This window comes from Telmatherina bonti (assembly GCF_933228915.1).
Source record: "Telmatherina bonti genome assembly, chromosome: 20".
In the NCBI taxonomy this organism is placed as follows: Eukaryota; Metazoa; Chordata; class Actinopteri; order Atheriniformes; family Telmatherinidae; genus Telmatherina; species Telmatherina bonti.
The window spans coordinates 10448907-10474090 of record NC_136618.1 but is presented as its reverse complement, the minus strand read 5'-3'; positions in this window follow the sequence as shown (position 1 = coordinate 10474090).

Genomic DNA, 25184 nt, shown 5'->3' with positions numbered 1-25184 from the left:
GGTGAAAAAAATGATGAGGAATCAAGTGAAAGTGATCCATCACGAAACTGCCCATTAAGACTATATCTTCCCCTTTAATCTCGTGCTTAAGCCTCATCATGAGAACATATTCCATGTCCTGATGATTTCATATGAACTCGGTCTGATACACGATGATTCAGATTTGGCTTTAATAGCAACAAATTTCAGGCCTCTTTTAAAGTTAAAAACTCTAAATAACAGAGTAGACAGACACAAAGAGAGTCCAGTGGACTCTCTTTGTGTGGAAATGTGTGTGGAAATGGAAACACCATTTATCTAAACCTCCACGGCTGCAGACTATAACTATATATAAGACTATAACTACAAGCCAATCAGCACAACTAAGCCTAACAGACTCTCAAACTTCCTTTTTAAGGCCAGACAAGATGAAAAGCTTTCATTTTAGACATAATCTGCTTTATTTTTATAACAAATATCGTCATGATGATGATGATACGCCATAAACAAACTGAATGACAGATTTTTTTATGTCTAAAACTTTTCCAGATTCTTTTTCCAACATATTTTCACTTTAATTCACATATTGACATAACCTGTAAAATGGCACAGGAAATTTGAGAGATTGTGGTGGTCTCCAGTCCTTTTTTGGACAATTATTGTCATGATTAATCAAGATTAATTAATTACAAATCCACTTATTTGAGAAGCTGGAGTTTCTCCTCCATTGGGGGAAGGCTACATTGATGACGATGGCTTTTCCTTCTCTGCTTATCCATGATCACTACGTCTGGATTCCGCATTATTTTCCTGGAAAATTGTGCCGTGTCCTTCACTGACGGAGATGGGTTTGGATAAAGTGAGTTATGGTCAGATTTCTTCCCTTTTGGTGAAGTTAATCCCCCTATCGCCGTACTTGGAGATGAGCGGATAGTCGGGGCAGAAACATTTTAATTTGGAGATGGTGCTACAGCAACATTGTTTTAATGTTTTCAGAGCTTTACAGTGAAATCTGCCTCTAAGCTTCGACCGGCCAACAAAGCCATTCCTTTGACTTTGAATTACAGTAAAAGCTTTTTTTCCTCCCTTGTATCCTACACTGAAGATGATTAAATTTTGTCATGCTGATTCAACATGTCACCCACTCAACATTTTTTTGAAGGAGCCCGGCACAGTCAAGGCTTTATTTCAATTATTCTTTGCATCTGAGGATTTGGTATCAAACAGCGGAAGCTTTACGTTTGTAATAATTCAAATCATGGCAAGCTTCAGCAACAGCTTCTACCATCCTCGACCCTCAATAACTGGGTCAATGCCTTGGTGTGATCTATGTAGCTTTTACCCTGCAGCCATAAACGTCCAGCATAATCCCACCACCTTTGATGACGATTTCCTTCTAATCCGTTTGAAGGTATTAAGTGAAGCCGACCAGAGGCAATATGTCTGCTGAAGGTAGGATACCTGCATCCTCTTGTGGAGAAACAATGTTAATTATCCGTATTGTTGGGCCGAAACGAACCCAAATGACCAAAGTGAAAGTTAAATCTTGCATTGGATGAATGAGCCACACAGACGGTGGAGTTACCATTGATGTTGGTGGGAACACAGCTGGAGAGGCGGCGTGCGCTTCAGCTGCGTCCTTTCTTTTCAAACGCCATTAGAACTGATTAAAGTGACTTTGCAACACTACATCATCTGGTTACATCAGATGAGTGGATTAGCAGAAGGGAGACTTTTTTATCCCAGAGTTTTAAGCAGACTGGGCTTCTAATCTTTGCGGCATGCATTTTGTCCATGGAAACACACCTTATAACCACCATTACGTGCTGCCACACACAATGATCTGACCTTTTGCTCTGCACATGTTGAGCTGATAAAGGATAATGGATATTGAAAATAACATTAGAAGTCATTTAAAAAAGAGGGAAAATGTTAAATGGCTGAATAACCTTAAACCTTTGTGTCTTTGACATGTACTTTCCATAATGATGTGGGTGTAATGAGCTGATAGAAAGACATGATCTCCAATTCCAGCCCAAACCAGCAAAGAAAGGACTTATTACCTTTTTACAAGTGTCTTCTTTTCCCTGTCTCTTTTAGCACCTCTGATCTTTTCCTTTGCAGCTTCTACTGTTTGTTTTCAAGCTTCCAGCTGCTAGAAAGCTCTCTGTGTTGCTTCTCAGTTGTTGTCTGTAAGACTCCTTGCAGACAAGTGGGGCCCTTCACGTTCAATGAAAAGTAATTCCAGTTGACATTAAATTGTCGGAGTGACACATTTCCAGCTATGCTTTCAAACCAAAAGGGCTTATGAGAATGAATTGACAATTTTTGTGAGTATTACAAGTTTAAAACAGCTTCTGGCTCCATCCTAAACACCCATCTGTCCATGAACACCTTATGTAGCAGTCAAAACTGCTTATTTATTCTGTACTTTGACAAGCAATTTGCAGACTTTTCTATGTATTTGTGCCTGTCATTTGCCTGAAAATGCAGTTTTGGGGCACTGGAAAACAACTTTAAGCAAAGCAAGGTGAAGATTTTCAGATAATCCAACTGTGCCGTTTATGTGTGGACAAAATAATCTGCATTTTTGGCACATTGCATCTGATTGCACATTGCCATGTGACTTGTATCACAATGACTCCTTTGTTTGCATGACAACAGAATTTGTGTGTTGGTGGAAATCTTCTTCACAGGACTTTTTACTCATTTACATATAAATATACAGGTAAGGCCCGTCCCAACAGGGTTCAGATTGGAATTAGACAGAATGGTGCCGTATGGTTCACTAATCCCTGATCTCTGTTGTCTTTTCACAGACACCCCCCCCCCCCCCTCCGTCTAGAAGCACAATTCTCACAAAACATTAGTGATCCACTGGTCCAACGCAATATCTTTGTTCATACGCGGTCTCACTATATCGCATATTTTTTTTAATGCACCAATTAGGGGTGGGAAATCAAATTGAAAAATTTAATATCGGATTTTTTTTTTGCTTCAAAAAAAAAAAAAAGAAAAAAAAATCTATTTATCTTTCCAATAAATACAAATATTATTATATTATTGTTTTCATTGATCTTTTTACTTGTCTTCTAGGGCATTCTAGCAGCAGAATGAGGGTCTGGCTACTGTGTTGTTTATTCCTAAATGAAATTAGGAAAAACGGCTAAGAAAAAAAAAAAAAAGTTTTGTATATATTTTTTTATTGTTGTTGATTTTAATCCACAAAAATCAGCAATATCTAAGAATCGTGATTGACATAAATTACATTTCATATTGAATCGTCACCTGTAAAAATCAGAATTGAATCAAATTTGGACAGAAGCATGTAGTGACAGCCCTAGTAGCACTGCATAGTTAAGTCAATGGAAAACCTATTGTGAACATTCTATATCCAGATTTTACAAAAGGAATCAGCCCACTGTCCTTTTATTCTTGATTAGGTGGGCAAACATCAATGTGCTGTGCTTTATTTCTGTGAAAAACAACGTTACAGACGAGGGTGGGGATGCAGCGCCAACAGACAAGCTGTCGGCTAACATATTTTACGGGTGAGTAATTATGAAGAAATCCAGGTTGTTAAATACATGTAGGTTTTTTGAGAGTTTATTTAGTGTGAGAATGTTGAAAATGTTCATTATAGTTTAGGAAGTCCATAAACACTACGAGGAGGGATATTAAGTCTTAACATGCTTTTGAATTGTGAAAAATTAACAATGTTGTCATTTTGCAGATTTAATTTATTGCAGAGTGTTTTCAGAACACAACCCCTGCCATAAGCAAGGACCGATGTCATGAATGTGGAACATTTTAAGTAGAATCATGTGACGGTTCTTCCTTAATTCAGACATTTTATTGAAACTAAAACTAACAGTCATGGTGGGTTAACCACGCCATAAAACGACTTGTTTTTAGCCCTGCCTTTAGAGCTACTTTTGTTTTTTTAAACCTTTCTGGATTACTTGCGTCCCTGCAAGGTTAATCTTCGAAGCATGGATGGATGGAAAGCTGTTTATCTGCTCTCAGAGCTCATGAGTAATTATCAATAATGCAAGTGTCTGACATTTAGATCTTTATAATAATCATTGCGAAGGAACTTCTTAGCTGCAACAAAGGAGCAGCAGTTTTCCCAAAGAGCTAAAGATGGCCTCACAGAAGAGCCCTTACATAGCTGTCCAGCATAATTCCCTACACGTTGTAGCTTACATGTGCTTACAGCAACTCTTACACTGGGAACAAATTTACCAGAGCCCAATATGTGCTTAGTTTGACAGCATATGAAACAAAGTAATATTAAGAGCGCTCCCTTTATTCTAACTACAAATTCCCTGAAATTCCACTGGTGTGCCGGGTCAACCTCTTTTACCCAGCTAGCCATGCTGTGACATTTCCCTGTGTTACTAATGAGACAGGCTTAGTCAGTAAGGCCTATGCTGAGACAAGCAACCTGGCAGAGTTTGGCCCCAGGGGCCCATCATCAGGCCTCAAATCCCATTGACCCCATAAAATACTGTGCTTTTCTTTTATGCAACTGTATAAATCTGAGTGTACATTCCTTTCAGTGCATGCTGAAGAGTGTAATGATTAAACATAAAAAGCAACAACAGAAATAGTTGAACTTCTTTTGAATGCTCATATTACATCGCTGCTTTGTTTCTTTTCTATAATTTAAATTTATTGCCGAGCTAAGACCACTTTTGTCACAATCTTAACCAATCATTCACATTTTCATTTCATTATAACATGATTATTTACTTGAATATCTATTTTTTATTATATTTTGATAGCACATTTCATGTACGAGACAATTTAAAGTTCTTTACATAAGACATTAAAAGCTTTACAGATGGTGCAAAAGATGCATTAAAAAGTAGTAAAAGGCAATAAGAAACAACAAAAATGTCAATAAAATTATAAATTAAATTAAAATGATTAAAAGACAGATCAGTTAAAAGCTGCAGTACAGATTTGATGCATAAGCAGATGGGAAGAGTTTTTTTGTTTTTTTTGTTTTTTTTCACAAACAGCATGTCCAACCTCAGCAGAAGACCACGCCGGGTTCCACTCCTGTCAGTAAGAACAGGAAACTGAGGCTACAATCCACACCCACTCACCAGATCTGAACAACAGAAGATGGAAAAACGTTGTTGGTCTGATGAGTCTCCAGTTCAGCTCCATGTTCACATGGTAGGATCAGAATCTGCTGGAAACATCATGACAACATGGATCCATCCAATGATTCAGGCTGCTGCTGGTGTAACTCTTCATGCCCACAGTTTGCTTTTCAAATATGTTGACTTCAACGATTTTATCAATATATTTTTGTCCTTTTGTTTTTGCTTCTTCGATAGCAGACACTTACTCTCGAGACATGTTTGTTTTTTCTTCCTACCTGATCTACAGCAGCACAAATATAAGAAATGTTTATAATCAGTCAGTAAAATTTGATATGTGAACAGAAATCAGCATAAAAGTCAAGGCAGATGGCAAACCTCCCTGATCCGGGTTATGCTGGAGGTTTTTCCTTCCTCTTAAAAGTGAGTTCTTCCTTTCCACTGTCACCTCATGCAGTTCACTTGGAATGGGTCGAAATCAAGATTTGATGCAACCTGTTGGTTTCCATTAGCTAGTCTAATAATTATCAAACAGCTTGAACTGATGTAAAGTGCCCTGAAATGACGTTAAGTGGCGCGATAGAAATAAAGCTAAATTTAATTAAAACAAAAAACCCTTAGACTCGCCTATAATGAGCTATGGAAAAATTTAACATTTTTGGTTTCAGTCAAAAAAATATAGTTAACGTCAAATTTAATGCAGTCGAACTATTTTGAGGCTAAAAGCATGTCCACACCCGCTGGTTCCCACACAGCCCACTCATGGTATCACATTTTCCCCCAGACATAGGGCAGCCACAGGGAGTCATTCAGAGGTTCCGGGTCTCTCTATTTCACCCGAGTGTCCTGATACCTACCTGTGTGACTAACATGTTTTAACCCACAATGTTCTCTCGGATCGGCAAGAATTTTAAAAGCTGTTGTGACTCGGATAAAGACAGGTGGGTAGATTTTGACCTCTTCCATGCAGTCAGACTATTCAAGCACCTCAGAAGGGGGTATGTTTGCAGGAAGAGAGAAAGCAGCCCATGGCACTTAAACAGCAGGATACTTTGGAGTTGAAACTGTAGATATAAAAGGCCATCATTGATTTTTTTTCCCTTCCTATTTCACCTCACTGTTTAGTTGTGGATGTGTTTAAAGTGCTCTGTTTCTCTGAAGCGCTTAACATTTTCAGAAGCAGAGAAAATGAATGTGCATGTGTGTGGTCAGCGGTCACAGAGGGGGATACACAGGTGGGCAGGTTGCTTTTAAAAAGTGCTTGACTTGACATCATAATGTTGCTGATCAAAGGAAATGCTCCATTTCTGGGAAAGGTTAGCAAATTTTGCATCATTTGATCAGGTTTATATAATTTCCCGGCAACGTTCTGCTTTTAAAAGTAAAACTAATTATTATTATTATCACTGTTAACTTTGAATAGCAGCCTCAAAATTAAATATCAGAGTCAAACAATAAAATTTTTCAATGCTGAAAAGGTTGTGCATTACATTCCAGAATATACTGTTGTTAATCAGTGTCCACCAGTAAAGTCAATTTTTTGCACAGTGTGAAGGTTTTCAATGATTTTTTCCCCTAGGATTCTTATTTTTGCTACAAACTACAGGCTGCAGTAATTTTTTACAGGTATGTGCACCCACTTGAATAATTTGTTTGGCCTGTCAGGTGCATGCTACAACCACAATCCTAATCAAACATGTTTTCACACCTGCATTGGATTCCTGATGTCTTGTGCAGTTATTCTGGCGTGGAAACATTTGTGAATACACATCTCGACACTGAACTTTTGCAACGTCTCAAAAAACTCCAGTGTGTGAATGCATACAATACTGGAGGATTATTTAATTGTGGTAATAATAATAATAATAATAATAATAATAATAATAATAATAATAATAATAATAAAAGTAATTCTCACCTTGTATGATTTGCATTACGTTCTGTTTTCTGTATGCTACAGAAGAAGATTCCCATGCATCACTTTCTTAACTATTTAGCTCTGTTGAGGAAAAAAAATTCTCTTCAAATAGTTTAACAAATGTGGACAAAAGTATTGATGAAAGTATGATTTGATTGGATTTCATCCAGAAAATCTTTATTGTTTTGTTGCATCTGACTTTACAAATGTGTTATTCTGACTCAAAAGCGTCTCTGGGTTTGGGTTATAGTCACACCTAATTCCTTGCATTGTTTTATTTCCTGGTTTAATCCATTAACACCTAGACGTTTTTAAATGCTGCTTTCGTTTACTTTTGGGAACGTTACATTTTGAATTATCTCAACACCAACTAGCATGTTTAACTACTTTTTTTTCTAAAAAATTTTTCCCCAAACCTGCAGTGTTTGAAGAATTTCTTAATTGCAGTTGATGACTGATTTTGATGCAATAAATTGGGAGTATCAAGTCTTGGCCTTGCCTGGCTAATTCTTGGTTTTGCTCCATTGTGAGGTGTGCCATCTGGGCGGTTCCTTTTTCGCTAGTGCACCTGGTCTTGATTCACCTTAGTCTAAAATCCCAGGCTTTACATCATGTCTGTCTACCACAGCTTGGTTGTTCAGACACTGACTTGCAACCACTTTAACTCACAACACATACTTATTTTCTTTACAGAGTGCTACTTTCAAAAGACAAAGACAAAAACAATCGTGAAAAATTGGGGGTTCGTCCGGGATAAAAACGCAGGACCTCTCACATGGTACAAAACTACTACAAAAATATATTTATTAAATAAAATGGCCCTCTGTAAAGAAAATAAAAGCGTGCAGCCTGTAAAGCCAGAGCTGTCGCACTGTAAACCTAAGTATGGACAGACACACCCAACTTATTTGCAACTTCTTACAGTCCCAAAGCAATTTCTTAACCAAGAGTTGCAGAGAAAAATCCAGGTGCCCCTCCTATTGATGATTTGGAGAGTTATCAAGAAATGGTTCGTTTATATCACAGTGACCCAAAGGCCAAGTCATTTTCCACTATGAGGTCTGGATTTCACTTGCATGATAAATACCTCATGAGTACATCATAGGAAGTCTTTCTCACTCTTTCTGACAGATAATGAGAGGAGGACCTTTTCAGAGCATAAAAGCTCCATTCAGTAACGTCATAATTGCTTTTCTTATGGCAAATTTGCTTTTACTTTCCCTCAGTTAATGAAATTAAACCAGAACATTCTTCCAACAATCGGCTGTGTGGTAGACCTAAATGTCAGTGGCTGCTGGATTTCTTCATTCAATTTGAGCAAACACCCAGGAGAGAGAGGGTATATGGCATGAATTGATTGACAGAGTTCCATTACAAGGGCTTATCAGATCTCTGTTTGCAATTATCCAGGTTCAGTGTGGTGGTTGGATTTGATTTGTGCCGGGATTATAGTCACAGAGATGTGTGCAGAAAGGAGTACTGCTCCATATCGTGACCCTTTCATAATTTTCATTAGCATGTCTCTGCTACTAACATCCAGGTGCAACTCACTGCCAGCTCACTGTTTTTCAGTGTTTTCCAGGTTGGAAAAGTGTTTGTAGATTTATGTTTTTTGTACTTGGATTTGATCACCTATTTTTACATTAATTTCTGCAACTACAATTGAATGCAAACATAAAATTAATGATTTCTTTGGATAATTAAAATGGCTTAATTTTTCGTTTTGTAATTATTCAAAAACATACACTGCTTTGCTCCTGAAATTCTTCTAAGAAGAGGTTGGAAAAGATGGATAAATTAGCACAATAATGCTAAAATTGACTATTTGAAAAATGAAAGACAAAAGAGATTGAATATGTCATCTCAGGAGAATGAATCTACCATCAAAATGCATTAGAAACAGTTTCATGCAATATCTAATGTTAGAATTTATATGTGCAAATGTCTGATTGAGGTGAGAAAAAAGTTATTTTTTGTGACTTCACAAGAATGTAAGTCAGGGGTAGGCAACTCCAGTCCTCAAGTGCCACAGTCCTGCAAATGTTGGGACTTTCTGTGTCGCGACACACCTGGCACACATCAGACCTAATTAGCAGACTTGTGCAGAACTTGACATCAAACTCCGCATAAGTCTGCTAATTAGCCATTGATTTGAATGTTTTTTTTAAATATTTAACTATATAATATTTTTTAAATATTTAACTAGAAAAGCACTCGGAAAGCGCAAACCTCTGCCAAACTGTGATCTGGATCACGACCAAAATTAAATCAGTTTTTTCTTTTCACATTTCCGACAACTCCTGAAAATTTGATGAAAATTTGTCCATAACTTTGAGTTACCTTGAACACAAACAAACAAACAGACAAACAAACAGATAAACGCTGGTAAAAACAAAACCTCCTTGGTGGAGGTATATTTGATAGTTTTTTCTTTATTTTTATCCTTTATTTTTATATAGATATAAAGTATATAGAGAGCAGGCAGGGTTTAAATGGTTTATCAAATCACTGACTCCTGAATCAAATCCAAACCACAATTTGGCATAAATCTGTTAAGGTGTTTTGACAGGATGAATCCAGAACAACTGGAGAAAGTTGGTTTGGTTGCTTACAATGTGCTTAACAGGTAAACTGTAACATTAGCTGAATCCTCCTCATAAATTAAGATGGGTCTCAATAAGAAATGATGACTGAGGTGGTAGCAGCAGGTCTGGTCTGCTGGCTCCAGTTAGCTTCTTTGCATGGACGAATGAGCAAACTGGTGATGAGGAGAAAGGACAGTGGAGTTTCAAAGCTTCCCACAGGAAATCAGCCACAGGTGAGAACAATGAGGTCAGCATTGCTGCAAGCCACTGTGCCCACAGACACGCAAGAGCTAAAAAAGACAACAACAAAACAAAAAAAAACCCCCAAAAAAACGAACAGTTGTTTACAAACTCAGTAATAACTCACATTACACTCTTAAGACATCTCTCATGTTGGATTGCAGTGAAATGTAGCTAAAAGTCATGGTTGAAAAAAGGTTCAGCTGAGTCCAGTATCTAGTCTTGGATGAACTTGTGTTAACAGTTACGTTTTTTAAGATCCGATTTTTGTTAAATCGAATCAAATAGAATTTTATTGAAAATGCACTTTTTACAGGTTAAAGAAATGGCATGAAGACACGTTGCACTCGAGAAACAATTCTGGAAATGATTTGTGATTTGGATTGAGTTGTGTGTGCACGATTCCACATCTGACACCAAGGCCTCCTACAGGCCCATTGGGGAAACTGGGATGCTAAATATATACGGAATATGGCTAAATGAATATGTTCTGTTTGTAATCACACAAAATGTTTACCACAAACTTAGTTTTATTTTGTTTTTATGCAAAAAGTTTTTTCTAGTAAATATGTTTCTCTTTATTAGTCAAACATCATAGTTCCTTATGGTTTTATACATAGGGTGATAAATTAAGTAATTCCTTAAAAAATGTTCAGAAACTAACTTTTTCAGACCTGCAAATGAAGTTGGATCATTTCTGCCTTTCAATACCTAAATAAATCTCAATTTTCACATATGATGCTAAACCGTGCCAAACTGTGCCGAACTGAAAAACGCCAGGCCACCTCTTTACTAAAATCCCTGTAACTTTGTTGTGCTTTGCTTCAGCTGCATGAAACTTTGCTCGGGTACTGTCTACATTATGAGGGGTTGTTTTCTGGGTGTTTTTTTTTCTACAGTAGCAATTTTTAAAGCTTTTCTATACTTTTAATTGCAAAAAATATTTAGGCAAGGAGAAAAATATTTAAATATTCTCATGTTCCATCTTAAATTACTTTAAAATAGTAGAATCTGTGGTGATGATTTCACTTCAGATAAAATTCCACAAGTGGTAGCTTTAATTTGATACCAAGATAGTTTATTTAGAGTGTATAATCACAGAGAAATATGCAGTTGTATTTGTGTATGTCATTTTCAAGCCAAAACCTTTAAAAGAACCTTGGGGTTTAAAAATAAAAAATGACATAGGCAACAAACATAAAATAAAAATAAAGAAATTATTAAATAAGTAGATAAAAACTATCAAATAAAATAAATACAATACTAGTTAAGGGCAAAGTAAATAGGTAGGACTTGAGTCTGGCTTTAACGATATTAATATTCTCTGTGACCCTCAGGTCCTGCGGTAGGCTATTTCATAAAGAGAGGCCATAATACCGGAATGATGCCTCACTGTAGGTCTGAGTTCTAACTTTGGGAATTATCAAAAGGCTGGTACCAGAGTATCTCAGTGTCCGAGAGGGCTCATGGTAAATGCAATTCAGAAAGATAAGAAGGTCCAAACTGGCATGGCATCACTGTGAAAGTGATGCCATGCCTCCAGATGACATTTGCCAATGGTAGCATGTGTAGATTAAAATGTATGGGACCTAAAATTGAGCCTTAAGGCACACCACGTTCCATGTCATGGATCCTTAAGGTGCAAGTGTCCAAACTTATAAGAAATTTTCTCCCTGTAAGATAGGAACTAAACCAATGAAAGGCAGTACCAGAGAGGCCGACAGGTATTGTAGTCTATTTAAAATAATCAGGTAATTACCACATCAAAAGCAGCAGTCAGATCTAATAGCACAAGGACTGTAAGCTTGTTTAAATCCAAGTTGCACCTGATATTATTCACAATTTTCAGTAGCACAGTTTCTGTACTGTGGTTTGTCCTACATCCAGATTGACATTTCTCATAGATAAAATGGTTTATTAAAAAAATTATTTAATTAAATAAAAACGAGTCTCTTAAGCTTTTACTTGAAAATGGTAAGTTTGACACTGTTCTGTAATTGCTAATAACATTAGGATCTAGATTGTTGTTTTTCAGAAGGGGTTTTCCTACAGCTGTAAGGTAAGTTTAAGGGCAGTAGGGAAAATAACCATTTAAAGGGAACAATTTACTACATCCAGCGGCTCACTTTCAAACGATCCATAAAACATTTTAAAAAGTGATATGGGAATTGGGTCTAAAAGGCAGGTTGTTGGTTTTATTTTGGAGCAAACTTTACCAAGAATCTCAGCATCAACCAGGACGAAACTCTCCAGTGTTTCCTTAGATAAAAACGACTCTTAAGTGTTAAAAACAATATTTTGATTAGATTAAATACAGGATCTTTTTTAATCAATTTTGCCCTTAAAATAATCTGCAATATCTTTACAAAGGGAATCTGAATCTTTGACATTTGTTAGAAGCAGGGTTAACTGAAATGTCAATAGTCCAAAAAATGATTTTTGGGTCATTTTTATTGTCAGATATCCTGCGAGTAAAGGTTCTTGCATGTCTGAGAGCATTATTATCCATTTTTAATTGCTCACGGTTTATTTTTCCTCTATCTCCGTTCAGCTACCCTGCATTGTCTTTTTAACTTTTTGATGAGGCAGCACCTTCTTTGTTCTTAGTGGAGCAACAGAATCAAGAAATCAAGAAAGAGGAGCACTGAAGACACCACCATCGCTGGGACTGAAGTGAGTCTGACTCCACGGAGCAGAAACAAGACTCATCAAATGGTAAGTTGGTGACAGTATTAGTGCTAAATGTTTGAGCTTTGTTGGATTATATTTTATGTTCACAGGATACATTTTATTGTGTGCGTTTTGTGTGTTTGTTAGCTACTGATAAAGCCAATTGTAATTGCATGTGTGTTCGTGATGTTTTTAAGCAGAAAAAAGTCCCACTAGCAGGGAAGTGGATTATTCAGCCACATCAAGTTTGCATTCGGGAGAAGAAGATGGACAACAAAAGTTGGTCATACCAGCAGCACACAAAAGGAAGTGGTACATTTAAAAAAAACACAACAGATGTACCTTGAAGAAAAGCAAAAAATGAACGCAGAATAGTATAATCACATGAAACATGTATCATGTATCACTTTGTTTTCAAATCTTATTGAAAAGGCAACAGGCAAAGGAAAAGTGTTTTCATATGATGCTCGAACAGCAGAAGCAAAATACTAAGATGTTTTTACAGTGGGATTTCTCAATCTCGCTGCCCCAACTCAACAAAACTCAGCAGCTGATGACTCAAACGCCAGTCGACCCTCCTGTATGGTCCACTTCAAATCTCCCATCTGGACATGTGTCCCTCTAAAAGCCCTCTACCATGTTTAAACCTCCAACTAAACTGGCCAGGAGCCCCACACACTGCATCGGCTCCATGGCAAACACTCCAATCCTTGACACTGTAAGCATGTCATTCATTTCCACATCTTCCATTCTTGGGGAGCTCAATAAGGACTTTTTGGAACTGTAAATGCACATTTATGTAGTAAAGCTTAAGTGTGGTGTGGTCCTAACCTTTCCCTGATTTTTTTTTTCTTGCGATTAACATGTAAACATTTATTTCTTGGAATATTGTGATATTTGCGTGATTTCATGGCTCAGTCATAATGTGAACACTTTCATACATCATACACTTTAATACACTTTGAGTCATAACTTTTGATTGTTCAAATAAACAAACTTGTAAATTCATGCTTTTTTTTAAATGTACATAAAATGTAAAAACAGGCACTTTTCAGCAAAAAAGATCGCAAATGAAAATCATTTACACACTTTTGTACTTAAATTACTGTGACAAATATGCACACAGTGTGTCTCTAATATGTCCCCCATAAATACCTTGATTATCTTTAGCTGGCTTAGCAATGCCATAGTCAATAGCTTCAAAATCCTCATCTCCCCACTCCTCATCTTCAATTTCACAAAAGTTATGTAGTACACAACATGCTGATACAATGTAGCTAACAAGGAAAATATGGGCATCATAACTTTTGAGAATGCATCTCCATTGGCTCTTAAGACGTCCAAAGGCTTGCTCTATAATCACATATTTTTTTTAATGTATTTTTTCCAATATCATAGTTGTACAATCTCTTAGACCTTTCCAATTTCAATACTGCTATGCATGACGCACCAGTAGGCTCTCCTTCTGATTGACACCATTTTTGACCAACCAAATTGATCCATGGTTCCTCATTAGCCAACAATATCGACTGAGTGTCAACCCACCATAGCCAATCAAATTCTTGTCACGGCAATGTGCAGTTTCTGTGTGTGGGATTTAAAATGACAGCAGAAAGTCCTTGCTTAAACATTTCCAACAACTGGCGTACTTGTGTGTTTCCGTGTGCAAAAGCAGAGGAAGTCTTGTTTTGTGTGCGTTTTTCAGTGTGAACAATGACAAAACGTGCCAAAAAACAAAAATACACCCACAAACAGTTGGTGGAGTTGGTTACATGGAGGGACAGTGATTCTTCCAGAGGAAGAATCTGACTGCAGAAGAGGATGCGGTTCCTGAAGGAAATACCATGAAAAGTAAGCACAAACTTCTACATAAAGCTACGGTGTCTTTATAAGCTAATTCAATTTGGGTCTGTCTTTTTTTTTAGGCATTTTTGGCATTTTGGGGTTGACTTCTTTGGGACTAAGAGATTTGCTGAGATTCAGACGAAGAAGCTTGATCAGGCTGTCTATTTATGTGAAGATGTTAATAAACCGTCACTAGAGGAGCTCCTTGGAACCATCAGTGCTTTCAGGAAACTTTTCGTCAAAGCACTGTAGGAAAACAAATGAGGAAGGACCAAGCAGCTAAAGCTAAGAAGAGAAAGAAGCAACTGGCAGAGGAAAAGTCCAAGAAATGAAATGAAAATTTCAATAGAATTCAATTTAGTTTTATTAGTATAGTGCTACTTCACAACAATGTTGTCTCAGGACACCCTATAGACACATTGATTCAAGTCAATTCATAAACAGCCTAGCTAATGGAAACCAACTGATTGCATCGAATCTAGACTTCAATGCAATTTCCCATCCTGAGCATGAATGAGGCAACAGTGGGAAGAAAAACTCCCTTTTAACAGGAAGACAAAAGTTCCAGCAGAACCCGGCTCAGGAGGGCAGCCATCTGCCTTGACTGGTTGGGGTGGAGAGAACAGGAAAGACAGATCAACATGTACAGCAGCTTTATTCAGGAAGACTTGTGGAAAGAGGAGAAATATATTAATGATGGCAATGGTGTCATATATTCATACACGAGGGAAAAGGTGCAAGGTACTACTCAGTGCATCAGGTGATGTCCCCATGGCTGCATAAGTAATGGATGGCTAGACAACCCCCAACTATAAGAGCATTACCTGGACAGTCGGGCCACATACATTGCTAAAAGGGAATATGTAAGAACGCAGCGCTGTCACTTTAAGGAGCACCTGGCATGCTGGGAGATGTTGTTGGAGTGTGGATGTTCATGTACACAGGTTGGTGTAAAAAAGAGGACCCCGGTAAGCGTGTCCACGCCTCATATTGTATGCCATGGTGTAAAGTAACAGACATCACAGAAGGTCTTCAGCTTGATCTTAAAGGTGTGGAGGGAGTCTGCCTCCCAAACCCACAGTGGGAGCTGGTTCCATAAGAGAGGAGCCTGATACCCAAAGGCTTTTCCTCCCATCATACTCTTAGAGGCCCTTGGAATCACAAGTAAACCTGCTGTTTGATAGTGACGTGATCTATTCTGAATAGATGGAACTATGATATCTTTTATGTACAATGGAGCTTGGTCATGGAGAGCGTTATATGTGAGGAGAAGAATTTTAAACTTTATCCTGGATTTAACAGGGAGCCAGTGTAGAGAGGCTAAAACAGGTGAAAATATGATCTCTCCTGCTAGTCCTCATCAGAACCCTCGCTGCAGCATTTTGGATCAGCTGGAGACTTTTCAGGGCATATTTGGGACAACCCATCAATAAGGAATTGCAGTAATCCAGTCTGGAAGTAATAAAGGCATGGACTTATTTTTCTGCATCTTTCTGAGACAAGATGCCCCAGATATTTGCAATATTATCCAGGTGGAAGAAGGCGGCTCTAGAAACATGTTTTAAATGTGAGCTAAAGGACGAATCCTGGTCAAGAAGAACTTCAAGGTGTCTTACAGGAGTACAGAATTCTGGTTTTTTTTTTTTGTGTTAACTGAAACATGGCTGGATACAGACGCTCCACGAATTCTTGCCAAGGCCTCACCGCCAAATTTTTATTTTGACATTTTCTCTTAGAAGTGGCAGGAAAAGTGGTGGTACTGCATCAGCAGCTGATAATTCACTAAAGTTTAGACAAATACGATTTGATCAGTACACCACATTTGAACATCATGCGTTTGTTTTAAATGGTCCGTAGGTTCTTTGCATCACTGTGTGCAGACTACTGAAATATGATGCTGTTTTTATCATTAAACTATGCCACAAGTAAAATGTACTCCGATATGTTGAGCCTCTTGCTCCAGAAGTAGAATTACTGAAATTACCTTCCACATTTTCTGCCGAGTCCAACGCATTCTGCAGCCAAACACATCTTTACTGGCTTGCTTCTGCAGCCTGTGCAGTTTTCAGCAACATGTCCTTTGGTCAGCACAATTACGGAGGGCTGAGGCCAGTGGCGGACAGTTGGGCTGAGGGAAATAAATACCGTCAGTAGCTGCCACGACCGATGCTTAAAGACAGCTGCACCTCACAAAAGGGTGCAGTGAGGGGTCAAATCTGTTCTTTCATAAGAAATGCTAATAAATGTGGAAGCACAAGGCTTCCAGCACAGAGGAGGCACATTATATTTCAGTTTCAGACCTGATCACAACCTGCATGGTTTATCTTTTGGGTCAGTTAATAAAACTAATCAGAGCTTTTCTCTATTCACTTCCATAAACTTCACAATTTTCTTAGTTTTGTCATTTCAGAAATTCAATTTTTTTTAATAAATAATTAAAACATCAGTTCAAAGGTTTTTTAGGTATTTAGCCATTAAAAAGAAATGAAAGGTCTCAAGATAAAATAAAAATGTCATGAGTCAACAAAAACAAACGTAAACCTCTGATGTAGCCAAATCTATTTTTTAATCAAATATCATTTGAAAAGGAAAAAGGAAGAAACAAGCAATGTGTGAATAACGTTTTTATCAAGAGCTTCATTTGAGTTGTGAATAACTCAGATTCCTCTGAGAAGGACGACAACCCTGAAATGAGAGGCGAGGACTCGGACTAGTCAGGTGGTTTGGATACAAGTATCAGCAATTCACGTCAAACTTGTGCAGCTCAGTAGAAAACACCAGCAGTTTGATCTGACAGATGTGTGAAATGTTCAGGGCATGAAATTCTGTAAATCATAAAATCAAGGATCAGAAGTCAAACAAGTTTGTGAGAACTAAACAACCTCACACAGTTTGTCTTGTTTGTACAATCCTGTGTGCGCTGTTAGGTTAAAGCTGATTAACTGAGGAGAGTGTTGGGATGTTCGTCCTTCATGAAGCACAAGATAAACATCACTCTGAGTGATGTTGAGTTTCTTTGGGGTTTTTTATTCAACCAAGCTTTAAGAGATTTCCAATCCTGAATATATTTCATTCTGATCACATTTCTTCTTTCCCCCCCAGATTTTTAATTCAGTTTAATTTAATCAAGCTAAGGAAACTTGTACTGGATCTTGTCACCAAAGAGTTTATATTAACTTTATGTCTTGAAGAGCAGAAGCTGTGGTATTAGGACCCTTTACAACAGATCCTGCATCACTTAGGTTCATGACTTGGCCTTTTCTTTAAGTCTATCACAACCTATGAGCAGCCAAGGGCATTGTGTGTGTGTGTGTGTGGGGGGGGGGGGGGCATGTCCCCTCCAATGCTGGAAGCAGGCACATTTGTACCCCCCAAAAGTTATATCATGGATGACAAAAGGTTTAACTTTCACAGCTGTAATTTAGGTGCTTTTATTTTGAAAGCACAATGCCACATCCTTTTTATGAGCCTGTTACTTCACCAGCCCACTGTTTGGTTTATCCGCCCCAATGTTGAACTCATGCCCTTGCTAGCAGCTGTTTCTGTCATGGCCTCTTCTTTGAGCCCGGTCTATGTGGTCTTCATCATTAAAATTGCTGGGATGTCCTGGTGATTGATGAGTAAAACAAGAAAGCAGCTACAGCTTGTCGAGCCCAGTAACTTCAGCATATCCACGTCTAAGCAGAAGCTAACAGGCTAACCACCTGAAGCAAGGGGATTTACAAACCTTTAACCAAATGATCGCTGCAGATTTTGACATGCTTTCACTCGACTCCTTTTGATCCTAATAAAAGGTTCAAGCAATATTTTTGTCTTTCCATAAAATCCTCAAGATGCCTGCCTTTGTTGGTATTTTTCAACCAACCTTAAGAAACCTCAACTAGCTTTGCTACTTTAATGATTGTAACACTCTAAAAACAAGCTAACATCAGCATTTTCCAGTGACCAAGAACATGTGCAGACATTATGGTCTACAGAGACCATTTCAAGTTTTGCAGCTCAAATGAGGCAAATGTTGTGTGAATTGAAGCAACAGAACCATTTCCTAATTGATGCACATGTTGGCCAGAAGAGTTTATTTGTCCTGTATGTTTTAATGCATTCTGAAGAAACGGTTTATGTTTAAACAGATTTGAAGGGAAAGAAAAAATTGTTAGAGTTGCTAAATTCTAACCTGCCCAAAAAGTTGTCAAAATTATCTTTGACCACTAGTTTGTTGGCTTAAGCAGCCCACCTTGCTGGCAAAGAAAACCACAATGTCACGAGGCAGGAAAACGGATCTAACACTGACCATCTTCAAGTGCATTTTTAAGATCCTTCTTTGGTATTCCTGATGAGGAATGAGGACAATCCACATGCTGGGCCCAATTTCACCTTTCTACAAATCTAGATATATTTCCTCAGTAATGACCAGGTCAGTGGAATCTTCAAGGCTTTCAATTGAGCTACCAATAGCGCCTCATTGGTCGATTTCAGACCCTTCAGCTTTCTTCCAAACGTAGCCTTGGCTTTTTCTGATAACAGACTAAAGATCTGTTTCTATTCCTTTGATGTGAACAGAAAAAATACTTATTGGCCAAAATCAGCCCTGCTTTTTTGGCCAAAACAGGCCTGTTTAACCCCAAAACTGTTCATCTGGCATACTGGCATTTTCATGGTGGCCTGGCGTGTTTCTAGTGCCAACAGTGGCAACAACAGCAGTACTTTGTTGGTCTCAATTTCATTTAAAAAAAATAAATAAAAAAGAAGTTTAACAAATGTTGTTCTCAGTTTAATGTAAAAAATTAAAAAATAACATCATGAATAAAGTAATAAAAATAAGAAAAAAAGCTTATTTAAATAAAAATTTTGAATAAATAAAAAAAAAGAAAAAGAAATAAAATAAAAAAAATAGCTGGTGAATAAATAAATGAATAAATAAATGAAAAATAGCTCAATTTAATAAAACAAAAACAATTGATGAAGATAATACATAAAACACTTATATTACTAGTGTTTTTTGTTTTTTTTTTTCCCAGAGGAAACCAATGAAAAGTTATTCCCGTTTACATGACAACTCCTCCTTGGCATTGTTTGCATTTGCCTGGTAAGGACAACATATGGTGATTTCAACAGACTTCCAAGCTTTCAGACCATTTTGGGTAGTTATAAGCATGCACAAGTGATGTATTCATGAATCACCCTTTAACTACTGTAGTACTTTTTCCAGTGTGTTTTTTTTTCCCCCATCAACAATATATGTGATAATGATACATAATAATGATAATGATCTACTTTATATTCATTCATTCATTATCCTAACAGCTTAGTACAATTAAAGGTCGCGGGGAAGCTGGAGCCTATCCCAGCAGTCTTTGGGCAAAAAGCAGGATACACCCTGGACAGCTCGCCAGTCCATCCCAGGGCCACACAGAGACGAACAAGCACTCACGCTCACACCTATGGGCAATTTGGAGCAACATATTAACCTAACATGCATGTCTTTGGACGGTGGGAGGAAGCCGGAGTCTACTTTATATTCTCATGCATAAACAATGGTACATTCTAATTATAGAAACATTACTTAACGCAGTCATCAGAATTTAAATAACTGTTTACCACTAACTTGTAAACCCAAGTAAATCACTAGTTTAGTAGTTTTAATGAGATATAGAGTAACCTACTTTCTATGTGCCCCCATGTGCTAGGCAACATGCAGAGGCAGCACACTCACAGACCTCTTCTGGTCGTCTTGAAATTTGGATGGACAGATATCATGAATGTTGAATGAAGTTGCCCACCTGTCTGGCTTGGAGCTGTTGCGTTTAATGTCAACGTGGTGAGCACTGGTGGACAGACAAACCCCCGAGAGTTCATGAAAGAGGCAGCCGGAGCAGCAGCTTATTTAACATGCAGCGCCTGCTGAGGGGAAGCTCACGCTCCATATGCACACCCAGCCGGAGTTATTATGGAAATACATTTTGTCTGTGCTTGCTGCATCTTATGTAGTTGGACAAAAATTTACATTTTTATGCTTCATCTTCCTCTCTGGTTAGAAGCCTCAAGAGATGATATTTGGGTCGTGTGGGAGTGTGAGCTTGTTGTCATTATAGTGTTCCCCCGGCATGTTGTGACCGCATGTGTAAATACGTTGCAGCTATGTGCTCTTCTTACTCATACAGAGTGTTTATGCAGCCAGAGTGTTTGTGCATGTATGACTTAACATTTGAAGAAGTAATGGAGTGCTTGCACTTGAATGTACCTGTGTGAATTTATAGATTGTTTGGTGTGTGTTCTTGTTACCTTTCCCACCACCATGGTGTGGTGGAGCTACACTGGGACTATATTGCCTAATGTTTCATTTATGAAATAAGTCAGAGAAGTCCTCCTTCTATGTGGACTTAAAATGATCTCTTTATTAAAGGCTAAAGACATACAGCTACTGCACTGGTTTCCAAATGCATTTCATATTTTTTAGCTCCCAGTTCAGTTCGTTTTCAACTCACTTTGGTCTTTTCAGTCCATACAGTAAAGCTAATTAATTAATCAAGTAGCCTGTTTTTTGTTTGTTTGTTCTGTTGTTGTTTTGGAAAATTATAATGACATTTAGCAGTCAAATTTTTGGCAAGGACGTAGCGCAGTAGGATATGGTAATATCAGAAATCAGTGACTTAACTAAGCTTAATAACGTGAACAAAGCTAACAGTGCTTAAAGGAGGATGTTTGTCTTTCAGAACATGGACTGCTGTACTGTTTTCTATTGCTAAAAGAATTTGTATTTTGGAGCATCTATTGATGTTAAAGACACATGACAGAACTTTTGCCATTTTCCCTGTCATGTTCATTCATTCTCCAAACCACTAAGTCCAGTTAAGGGTTGTGGGAAGCTGGAGCCTATCCCAGCATTGGGAGAAGAAGCGGGTACACTCTGGACAGGTCGCCAGTCCACACAAAGAGACAAACAAACCATTCACACTCACATCTAGGGACAATTTAGAGTAACTAATTCACCTAACATGCATTTCTTTGCATGGTGGAGGAAGCCAGAGGACCTGAAGAGAACCCACGTATACATGGGGAGAACATGCACTCTGCAAGCCTCCCTCCCAGTGAGGATTGAACCAATGGCCTTCTTGCTTTGAGGCCACAATGCTAGCCACTGTGCTACTGTGTTTGCAGAGTTCAATCATCGCAAACCTGCACGGTTTTGTTTATAAATTTACTGGATGTTTTACACTGGTCCTGTATTTCCTGTCTGGTTTTATCTGATTTGCTGGGCTTGATGCATTCTGGAAGCATAATCTGTCAAGCACGGACTTGGTGCGTATATTTAGCTGGCATGCACCGCAACGTACCTGGTGTAAATCACACCACTGCCTAAAACAGGTGAGACTGGGTCCAGAGCCGCACACGGAACGCTTCACATGTGCACCCAGTAACAACTAGACTTTACTTTACAGTCTAGTCTTTATATTCCAGATGAAAATAAAGCTTTTTCTGATTTTGTCTCTAGTTGCTTCCTCTTTATTTTCTAAATTGCAATAACACCATTGAAGAAATACCTTGACCTGGCCTGAACCTAATATGTAAAACCTGAAAGTCTTGCAGAAATCTTACATCTGTCTGATAAAGAATCATTTGTATTCAGCGAGTGATAAAATAATATTATGGAATAGTTGGTGTGTAACAAGTGTGTTCTCATCAGGTCCCCACAGGTTAACACTGTTAGGATTATTTACCAAACTGGCTTTAAAGTGCGACTTTTTCCAGCTTTAATTTGAAGTTTGCACTGTCACATAAAAACATGTAAATCGACACGAGTTGGATCTCATGACTTCTTCAGAAACGCTGCATTTCTGTTCCTGCTTTACTGGAAAAGTCGATGTGTTGCTGTGCTCATCAATACAGCCATTTCCACACGGTCTGCAGCTTCTCTTACACACAACGCTGACGAATTATCCAACGCTGTTAATATTGACAAGATAATTGAGGAGCAAATGATATGGAAACACGAGCAAAGTGAAATAATATACTGCTCAATTATAGGTCCAAGTGGATCACATGGTCCTTTTTATTTTTAATATTTCACCTGCTGTAACACCAGATACATCTATTTATAAAAGCGTTACACCCTCATTTTCACTTTATGTGTGGAAAAAAGAAAATGATGTTGTGTTTGCTGGCTTTTAAATGTGCTGGGAGTTTTATGGCCTTTGCAATATCTTTGCTATTCTCAGTTTCCACTCACACACGGGACATAGACAGCTCAGCAAAAGCTTAGCACAAAGGTGCAAAATTTGGCAGAGAAGCTGGGGGGGGGGAGAACAGGGAGGAAAAGTGTTCTTCAAATAAGCCCCGCTAATGAGCCGGCGAGAGATTTACATAACCTGATGACTAAGGATTCTGGGTAATTACCCATGTGCAACCTCAAGGTTTAATCTGCGATGAGTACGGGCCTGGTGACAATGCCAGACAATCAATCCCTGCCATGGGAGGTTAACAGCAACAGCAGCAGCACTCCTTTAACATGAGCTTGTTGACTTTTGTAGCTGCTGGAGATAACCGCTGGTTTTTATGAAAGATTTCTTCATTACATTATCGCTCTGGAGAGGACAGAACGCAGTAACGCTGGTACACCCCACCTCTGTTTGCGTGGATATCAATGAATCAGAGGTGTGGAAGTGCCTGAACTAATCCAGCATTTACATGCAAAATGTGTTTAAATTCTCTGATTGAGATGTTTCTCCACCTCCTGAAAGCTGAGCCTGAATTATTTAAAGTTAGCAAGCACTTCATTGCAGGCTGGGATATAAATGAGCATTCTGGTTATAATGTGGTAGACGTAATTAATACAGCACCGAGTTAACCTGAGGGTGTTGGTGCATCTTGACTAATTATGCTGTTTGTACAATCAAATTAAAACAAATTAAACATTGCGATGTCAAAGCTACATGCAGCACAATATTTCCTAAAAGCCAGATTTCCCTCGGAGGGCGAAACATCCATTAAACTTCCAAACCAGTGCCTGTTTTCTATGACATTACTAAAGCCTCCCAAGGACTTTACTTCATTTTGAGTGAAAGCATGTTAGATTTGAATGATTGGGATGACGTAATGCAAGCCTAGGGAAGCACACTGCCGTCATGGGAAAAAGGTTGACAGCTGGAGCAGATAAGACCTATACAACCGGATTTATCTGTGGCGCCTTCCCCGTGATTGTATTAAAATGTTCGTGGATGATCTGAAAGACTTAGGTCAAGTTATGCTTTCTAAAAATGTGAAGTGGAACTTTTGAAGAAGTTGGAGATACCAGTGGCAGGCGTTGTGCGCAAGAGTTCATCTTCAAAATAAGTGATAAATACTTTATTAACTCTAGAGGGAAATTAGAGTGAAAAGGCTAAATTTGTGTTGGAAAAATGTATAATTTTACAAAGTTCTGAGCTCTATGGCTGTAATGAAGGACCTCGAGGAGACAGACCAGGTTGACCAGGATTTTATTCACAAGAAGGGGAAAAAGAATCTTATGAGGAAGGCCAAAGCAGGGTTTTTCTAGCCAGTCCAGATCAAGGTAAGGTAAGTTGGAGCTGGGAAGGAATGAAGGAAGGAAGGTCCAGCATTGTAGGTATGAGGTGTGACAGAGTGTGAGAGCGGAGCAGAGGTTGCTGGGAGTGGACAGAATGCAGGTGTGGACGATCACTAATCTGAAGAGGAGCTGCGGAGAAGCCCGGCAGGAGGGGGTGTGTCAGCAGCAGAGCCAGGTGGGGGTGTAGCAACACTCTAGTCTTTACAGAAGATGCAGATATTATCTAGTATTAATAAAATAATTATTAATGTGAGAATAGTTGCTTAAGTCCTCTTCTTATTTATTTAATTCATAAATTTGAAAGAATTAACCACATCTGGGGAGAAAAATAGTTTTGGAATTGAATGCAGAGGTTTTGCTGTTTGAATTTTAAGACTGTAGATGCAATATGAAAACATGGATGTGCTGGTTTCTGGTTTCAGGGTATACCCAGGTATGAAAAAGCTGCTGAATGAATACCATTACATTTCCAGTCATACCGTGATGTCATGCCTGTGGAATGAACTGCCTTCTGTCTTACTGATTGTATTAATATTGGCTCTTCCATGTTAAACAAAGACCTGATGTTGATTAAATAAAAGTAAGTAACGTTGCTACATATGTATAGAATGAGATTCAATAATGGAAATGGAATCAAGTTAGTGGAATTTTTATATTGTTATGTAAATAGGCTCATAACCAGGAATGTTTCAGAGGAGTGTTTCATATCTAATTACTATAGGTTTTATTGCAGGGGTCTCATTTAGTCCTACGAGGGCTGGAGTACAGCAGGTTTTCCAAACTGTCTGAAATTTGTGGAAAAATTGAATGTAAAATCATGAAGACTTTAAGGATCCCTCCATGTATAATGTTAAATATCATCAAAAGACTCAGAATTCGGAGGAATCTCTGTACGCTCAGGACGAGCTAAAGATCAAACTTGATGTTTGTGATCTTGGAGCCCTCAGACAGTACTGCATTAAAACCCCACATGAATCTTGACTGTAGATAACTGCTGGGGCTCATGAACACTTAAAGAAATCTCTGTCTGTAAACACAGTCCACCCTAAAATACACAAATGCAGGTTAAAGCTATCACACAAAGAAGAAACTGTATGTGACCATGATCCAGGAAAAAAAAAACGTTGTCTTCTCTGCACCACGGCTCATTTAAAGTGGTCTGAAGCAAAGGGGAAAACTTCTGTGGTCAGACAATTAAACATGAGTAAATATTTTTGGGAACCATTAACTCAGTGTCCAAACTAAAGAGAAGATGGACCACCCAGCTTGTT